The 8,274-nt window shown below is 34.2% G+C and overlaps 1 long non-coding RNA gene across 1 annotated transcript; it reads right to left on the bottom strand.

The window, feature by feature from the left end:
- Positions 1-1,627: 1,627 nt before the first annotated feature.
- Positions 1,628-6,719, bottom strand: LOC116755397. The gene is made up of 3 exons (XR_004350357.1): positions 6,599-6,719; positions 4,186-4,266; positions 1,628-2,389 (listed from the first exon to the last, which is right to left on the bottom strand). It is a non-coding gene; the product is annotated as an uncharacterized LOC116755397 (long non-coding RNA).
- Between the last annotated feature and the right edge of the window lie 1,555 nt (positions 6,720-8,274).

The raw sequence follows: 8,274 nt of genomic DNA, 5'->3' as shown, positions 1-8,274 counted from the left end.
AAAATTAACAAAGGTGAAAAGGAAAGAGTAGAAGAAATTTAAAGTAGGAAGTTTTCTCAAGATGTTTGTTAATGAAGAAAAGGAGAGAAATAGTATGATAATTCGTGTGAGGTTTGCTAATAAGCAGGATTTTGGTTAATTTGATGAGACAAACATGAACAACTGCTGATGAGGAGGATTCTTTTTGAAGGAGAAATATGGAGGAATTTCTGAAATATGGAGGAATAAATATTCCAAGATTGAGTCATTGTAAAATGTCTCTCTTTAAGGAATGATGTTGGATCTATATGATTGATATCTGACTGATATTTTACAACATTTCCATGTATGGAACAGTATGGATCATTGACCAAATAAGTTGTTCCAACTTTAAACAGAAATTTTTCTTAGTCCTACCAGTTCATAGAGATCATATTACTCATCTCTACTCCACTGAAGAAAGCCATTGCCAATATTTGCATATCTAAAGGATTATTTGACCACATGCCTCTCTTATAACCCTAAGCTTGCTCTCCTCCAAAAAATGGCAAGATTATTTCTCCAATTAATTAATTGATAAATTTGTCAGCTTCTCTCTTTTTCTTCTCCTTTTGTTCTCTTCAATTCCCAAAACTGTGCCATCTGCTATGCACAAAAAATTTTGCTAATATTAGCTATCTACTACTGGTGGCTACTTATGCATAGCTACTCTCCAAACATTTCATGCCTAAGCCATGCCAATGATACATTTACATATTTTTTAAATTTGCTTTGCAAGTGTATTCAATATGTCCTTATTGTTAAATAAAGTGGACATTTTTCAACCCTCATTTTCTTTGGACTCTGAAAATTTTTCCTATCTATTTTCCTATTTTTCCTAACTATTTTCATAGTTATATATGTACTTCCAATGCTGCCCATATTACTCAGTTTTGTGTTCTGGATTCTCCTCCCCTAACTGTATTCCAATGCTGAGGTTGCTCATTTAATCTCGAGACATCTCTTCTTCTTAAGAAGTCTTAACATTCCCAGATGTTTAAATGGTGATGATAGTGACGGCAATAATAGCTAACATTCGTGAATATGTATAAAACTCTAGACGTATGACAAGTGTCTTGCATATAGTATCTCATTGAATTTCCACAATAATCCTCTAAGATCAATGTCAAGAGGTGCCACTGCAATCCCACTTTTGCAGGTGAAGAAACTGAGGTATAATCCTTTGATTAGGAAAATTGTTTGTAAATGGTCAAGCTTTTAAACCCAATTTATCCAGTACCTCTGCTTGTCTATAAGGCCATTGTACTCACATACTTTCTTTATAGCCCAGAAATCTTATTTTTTCTACTTGGTAATATCTTGCAGACAATTGGACAGCTCCACTCAAATTTTACTTGTCCCAAACTTAACTTGTGATATTATTCCATCAGAATCTCTCCTATTCCTGAATCTCTTTCTTAGTAAATGGATTGACATTCCATTAATACAGTTATCACGCAAGACACCTTTGCCCACCTGTCACAAAGCACCAAAAATTCTTTATTCTCCCTCCTACATTATTTATTTTCTCCATTTCTACTGTCACCTCTTTCCAGCTGCCACTATCTTTCTGTTAACTGCTGAAATGACCCTTAACTTGTTGATCTGAATTCCTTTTTTTTTTTTCTTGCTTTCCAATCCAGTATTCAGACTGCAAAGGAAAGTTTACAGAAACACGAATTCATCCTACTGTTATCACAGGTAAGGTAGTTCCACAGTTTCTCTTTTCTACTTAATAAAACTGCAAACTAAGAATAATTTCAGGTTTTTTTTTTTTTCTTGATATGATCCCTTCCTACTCTTTTAAGCTCATTCCACAGCAGTCTCTTCCTCTCTTTATATTCATGTTGGACTTTCTTTTTCAGGAGGCCTGGGCTCTAGAAAGTTTTTCATCTGTTAGGAAAGTCTTTGCTTGCTTCCAAATGCACCTTACCCTGTGTTGTGTTATACCTCCATGTGATATATTTTCTTGGCATATTTTGACTTTGCTTAGAAGAGAGTAGGAAATTTGCCACGTGTTCAAGACACAACTTGTTTCAGCCCAATCCTAGAAAATGTGCAATTTCCATGTGTATGTAAAGTAGGGAGGAAATACATGGCTAGCCTAAGGTAAATTGGACAAAACAATTACAAAGTAAACTGGCAGAAAGAGGGCCGGACACTGATCTCCCCAGTTCTTTGTAGCAGGAGTGTATTTTTCTCTTGACCATATGTTTTCATAGATGTTAATGATGTGCTTTCCCTTGTTCTTCTTCTCTTCATCCTTCACCTCCTCTGTCTTCTCTTTCTTCTCCATTTCTTCTTATTTTCCATTTGAACTAATTTCTTTTAAAAATTCACGACATTTCTCTTCAATATATGTAGAGGAAATCTGAAATTCATTGAGAAAGAATTTAGGGACATTGAAATAGCTCCCACCACTCACATTGGAGGTCTAAATACAAAGAACTTATCTGATATCAATGGATTTGTAATGTTTTGTATGAAAATTAAAAACTTGATTCTCTCCATGCCCTTTTCCCTTTATCTGTCTTCAATTTCTACAGAAGAGTGAATCTATGAAGATTTCTCTTTAGTCTCTGATATTAGTTTCATTTCACTCACATTTATGTTTGGCTACGCTCCTCACTTTACAAATTATTGTTATTAATTAAATTTTATTTCATGTAAAATAATATACAATGATAGTTTTATTTCTTTTACTTTAACTTTCCCACCTCCTCTTGCCGTACATTGTAAGATACTCTCTCATTCTACCCATTATGCCAACAATATATTCTTCCAAAGTCTTAATGGAAAAATGTATCATTAAAACACTTTTATTACCGTTATGCAAAAGACATTGTAGGACCTTATGCAACAAGCCACTATACATAGTCTTCATACTGAATTAAGCTGCATTTTGACAGGAAAAAAGAAACGAAAAAGAATTTCCTTAAGATAGCGAGAGATGTCATTCCCTTCAGACCTGCTCTACAGTTTTCAGTGGGGAAGGATTTTATTCTCCAGCATGGACTTTGACATTCTTTCTACACCAGCTTTTCAGTTGAGATGATAGTACTAGATGTTTGGGGAAGTAAGTTTACTGATGGGAAATACATTTATATGCAAACCTATGCCTCCCCCCAGCCCCCCCTCATTACATTAAAGAAAATCTCACTAAAAGGGGCTTTTTGGCAAAGAGTAAGGAAAATTCTGGTTTTTGATCATCTAACTTGATATATTGATCAATACTTGAAAAGACAGCTTAAATGATTCAAAATTTGCATATGTTTATACAGGATACATACCCTTACCTCACCTTTGGCACTCAAAGTGACAGTTAAGGAGATTAGCAAAGAATAAGTGCTTGGAATGCAGTTAAATGCAGCATAAGTGGATCCTTTTCTATAACAGTTTTAATGGTTACTTAACCTACATATGACTCCATTTCTCCTACAGAAAAATAGGGATAATATTTATCATTCATAAAACTTTCTACTATGTTACCCCATTAATCTCCTATTGTTTTGTATAACCCTGAGAGAGAAAAGCTCTAGACAAAATACAGAGGCTGTGATGCTGGCACTCAATTTTAGAGACAAAAACTGATATACCCAAAGGCTTGAGCTATTGCAATTTAAAGCTGTTACAGGAGTTGCAATCTTTCACAACAAGCTGAAACTAAATAACCTGGACTTTTGCCTCACTAAGTTATTTAAAAATATAATACATTAGTATATAAGGACACATCAAAGCAATCAATATTTTATGTAATTGCTGGACTGTAATATGGATTTTGAACAGTATTAGTGTTAAATGCATTAACTTTAATGAGGAACTTAGAAATGGTCTCTTAATAACCTTATTGGGATATGACTACTTTTAAATGGCTTTTACTTTGTCCTTGGAATTCATATGATGCATGTGACAGTGGCTTGTTTAGTGTTAACCGAGGATTAGATGAAGGAAATTAATTAAAGCTTCCTAGCAACTTTTTCCCCTTGAGCTATTCAGTATGCTAAAGTGGTGTGACAGGGTACCATCCTTTCTCTAAATCTACTCATTAAATAACTCAATTGGGTTTAAACACACATCCTTTTTTAAAAAAATTAGACCATAATTTTTCTCCTTGTCTTTCTAACCTGACCCCTTCGAGCCGCTGCCACCTCTGTGATTTGTAATTACCTTTTAGCTTCTAAATAATAGGACGGCCACAAAGTGTGTCCATGTGTTTCAGAGTCCACCAATTCACTTCTTGAGACCTGTCTTCAATTGAGATGACAAATTTAAATAGGTTAGGGACATTTGTTTAACTAATCCCCTGGACAAATAAATATCTAGAATGATTTCCTATATTAGATGAGATACAAGTCTATAAATCTTTTTAAACACTGCTCATGCCGCACTTGAATACTTGTAATAATAATCATTTTTCAATTTTATGTTTTAGAAATAAATAGATCTATTTTGGCTTTAAATTCTCACAAATTGTGATTTTCTCTGTTTTTAAGACATTGTTATAAATGTATTAATTCTTAGCTATTAAAAACAATTACTTATAATACAAAATAAAAATAATATTTACCAGTATTTATTGTTTGTGGATTTTTTGATGATAGCTATTTTGACTGGTGTGAGGTAATATCTCATTGTATCGATAGCTTTGATCTGCATTTCTCTAATAATTAGCAATGTTGAATATCTTTTCATATGCCTCTTGGCCATCTGTATATCTTCATTGGAGAAATATCTATTTAGGTCTTCTGCCCATTTTTTGTTTGGGTTGTTTGTTTTGATGATATTAAACCACATGAGCTGTTTATAAATTTTGCAGACTAATCCCTTGTTGGTCACATCATTTGCAAATATTTTCTCCCATTCTGTGGGTTGTCTTTTCATTTTGTTTATGGTTTCCTTTGCTGTGCAAAAACTTTTGAATTTAATTAGGTCCCATTTCTTTATTTTTGTTTTTATTTCCATTACTCTGGGAGATGGATCGAAAAAGATATTGCTGCAATTTATGTCAGAGAGTGTTCTACCTATGTTTTCCTTTAAGAGTTTTATAGTTTATGGTCTCACATTTAGGTCTTTAATCTATTTTGACCTTATTTTTGTGTATGGCATTAAAGAATGTTCTAATTTCATTTTTTTACATGTAGCTGTCCAGTTCTCCTAGCACGATTTATTGAAGACACTGTCTTTCCCCCATTGTATAGTCTTGCCTCCTTTGTCATAGATTAATTGACCATAGGTGTGTGGGTTTATTTCTGGGCTTTCTATCATATTCCATTGCTCTATATTTCTATTTTTGTGCCAGTAGCATATTGTTTTGATGACTATACATTTGTAGTATAATCTGAAGTCAGGGAGCCTTATTCCTCCAGCACCATTTTTCTTTCTCTAGATTACTTTGGCTATTCAGGGTCTTTTGTGTCTCCATACAAATTTTAAAATCCACAAACAATAAATGTTGGAGAAGGTGTGGAGAGAAGGGAAGCCTCCTACACTTTTGGTGGGAATGTGAATAGTACATAGTACAGCCACTATGGAAAACAGTATGAAGTTTCCTTAAAAAACTAAAAATAGAGCTACCATATGATCCTGCAATCTCACTCCTGGGCATATATCCAGAGAAGAACATGGTCTGAAAGGATACATGCACCCTAATGTTCATTGCAGCACTGTTTGCAATAGCCAAGACATGGAAACAACCTAAATGTCCATCGACAGAGGAATGGATAAAGAAGAATGTGGTACATATATACAATGGAATATTACTCAGCCATTAAAAAGAATGAAATCATGCCATTTGCAACAACATGGATGGACCTAGAGATTGTCATACTGAGTGAAGTAAGTCAGACAGAGAAAGAGAAATATTGTATGATATAACTTATATGCGAAATCTAAAAACAAATGAGACAAATGAACTTATTTACAAAATAGAAACAGACTCACAGACTTAGAGAACAAACTTATGGTTACCAGGGGGGAAGGATGGGGGGAAGGAATGGTTAGAGAGTGTGGGATTGACATGTACACACTGCTGTATTTAAGATGGATAACCAACAAGGACCTACTGTATAGCACAGGGAAATCTGCTCAATATTATGTAACAACCTAAAAGGGAAAAGAATTTGAAAAAGAATAGATACATGTATATGTATAACTGAACCACTTTGCTGTACACCTGAAACTAACACAACATTGTTAATCAACTATACTCCAGGGAATTCCCTCGCGGTCCAGTGGTTAGGGCTCTGCACTTTCACTGACAAGGGCCTGGGTTCGATCCCTTGTCAGGGAACTAAAATCCCACAAGCCGCATGGTGTGGCAAAAAACCAAAACAAAACAAAAAAACTATACTCCAATATAAAATGAAAAGTTAAAAAAAATAATATTCACGGAGGAAAACTTTATCTTCTTGGAAAAAAGAGAACATTTGACTATAACAATGACATATGAAAAGTAAACTAGAATATATCTTTTGAGTTGTATTAAATTTGATGTTTTCAGGTAAACAAGTACAAAATCCAGAGTTCCTTATTTTCTAATCTCCGTCAAATAAAAAGCTCAAGCTTTAAAGTGTTATGATACCTCCTCTTTTGATGTCAGGGATGAAGATAAAAAGCTCTCCCTCTAAAATCAGGGTTAGACTGTGCAGTCTTTCTTCTTTTTCTCATCAAGATATTATTCTTCTACACACAATTTCGATGAGGAAAACCAGCCTGGATAAAGGAACATGACTTCTGTTTAAAATAATTATTTAGGAAATTAGAAATAGATGGTCAATAGCATGGTTGAATTAATAACACTCTGTTCAAAATAGAAATAAAGCGTGTTCACACAGATAAATATAACTATTTTAAAATATCAATATTATAATTAAACATGTACTCTGTGTGCACACAGGCATATGTGCACTTTCATACACACACACACACACAAGGACTGTTTATCCAAATTGTTAACATACTTTGCTGATTGCATTGTGGTAATAACTCTGTGAGAAAGCCAGTGTTATTATTCCTCATTAAATTGGACTATATCATCTGAAAGTAAAAATGATAAAGCTGATCACATTGACAAATTTTACCTAATTTAAAACACTGATACACCAATATAAAAAGCCACTGTTTATATGGTTAGCACATTTGTTAATCCATTATTTTAATCATTATAGGATTGACAGTTTCATTCTTCTGCAAGCCAGACACATTCGATTTTTGAATCAACCCTTCTAATAACTCAGATGTCGAAGATTAAACATTTAAAATAAGTTACAATGCAAATTTGACCAAGTGAAATGCATTTGGTGTGTTTCAGGATCATAACAATTAAGAGATGATAGCTATTGTTCTAAAATAAAATTCTATGAATGTAATATTTAATGAGATTCAGAAATATTATAACACATTCACGTAAAATTTTACTCCATCATTAGTGAGAAGCATAGTAATTCAACTGTCTTAAAGCATGTACATAACATTTTATTGCAGAAAGGATCAGAAACATTTAAATTCTCACTGTGCATAGTAATGAAAGTTGTATTTTACCTAACTAAAAATGTGAACTGCAAAATTGCAAGATTTCCTGTAGGAAAATATGATACCAGTTTCTCTGTGGAGTTTTTGATACATTGGTAAAGAGTATAGTTACAACTGCAAACAATTATTTTGCTTGGACAGTTAAAAATAAAATAGTTTACATAAATAGCAAATAATAAGGAGTTTTGTCTTAATTAAATCACCTAGAAGTTCTGTCCTTGTAAGTGTCTTTTTTTTTTTTTTCTTGTGGTACGCGGGCCTCTCACTGTTGTGGCCTCTCACGTTGCAGAGTCACAGGCTCCTGGACGCGCAGGCTCAGCGGCCTATGGCTCACGGGCCCTAGCCGCTCCGCGGCATGTGTGATCTTCCCGGACCTGGGGCACGAGCTCGAGTCCGCTGCATTGGCAGGCGGACTCTCAACCACTGCGCCACCAGGGAAGCCTCCTTGTAGTGTCTTTTAAATAGAATGAATCTCAAGATAATTCCAATGAATAAAGATAATCTCTTATGACATTCAAGTGCACCATTTATAGTAAAATTCAGGTAATACGTTGGCAGCTGGTAGGAAGCTCCAAACACAGAAGTATTTCCACAGGGTTTGTTTAGATTTAGGTGGATTTCCAACAGTCACTGTGATTTTAATTCATCAGTTCTCTACAGTGGGATTTCTGAATATATAATCTGTACAGCACTTTCATCAGAATCAGCAGGAGTGCTTATTTCAAA

Source organism: Phocoena sinus, chromosome 6 (assembly GCF_008692025.1).
Source record: "Phocoena sinus isolate mPhoSin1 chromosome 6, mPhoSin1.pri, whole genome shotgun sequence".
NCBI classification, from domain to species: domain Eukaryota; kingdom Metazoa; phylum Chordata; class Mammalia; order Artiodactyla; family Phocoenidae; genus Phocoena; species Phocoena sinus.
The sequence above is the reverse complement of the archived record's forward strand: the minus strand, read 5'-3'. Positions and strand labels throughout refer to the sequence as shown.